Raw genomic sequence first — 450 nt, 5'->3', positions numbered from 1 at the left:
GTAAAGAAGACATGGCATAGTTCAAAACACATGTAGACATCAACCTCATAGGATGCACACATCAATCATGGCAAAAATGACAAAAGAGCTCGTTCTGATAACAGACAGCAGAAAACATCATGAAGCACTCATATAATGATGATTCAGGCATCAACATGACCTCAAATGAATATGATGCAATGGAATGAAATGATGTACTCGTTGAGTCGAACAATATTCGACATATTACACGCACAAAATGGAGCTACGGATACAGAGATACGATGCGATGAACAAGGCATGAAAATTACATAGATCTGGGACTTAGCAGATTTTTACCTCCGCGGAAAAGTGGACGGGGACATTCCGGGACGGAGAGATCTGGGACGGGCGGAGGCGTTTGGATCGGGGGAGGGGTGGATCTGGTCCCGATCCGGAGGTCGCCGGAGAAGCTCGCCGGAGACGGTGGGG

This window comes from Triticum dicoccoides, chromosome 6B, assembly GCF_002162155.2.
Source record: "Triticum dicoccoides isolate Atlit2015 ecotype Zavitan chromosome 6B, WEW_v2.0, whole genome shotgun sequence".
NCBI classification, from domain to species: domain Eukaryota; kingdom Viridiplantae; phylum Streptophyta; class Magnoliopsida; order Poales; family Poaceae; genus Triticum; species Triticum dicoccoides.
Note: the sequence above shows the minus strand (reverse complement) of the source record.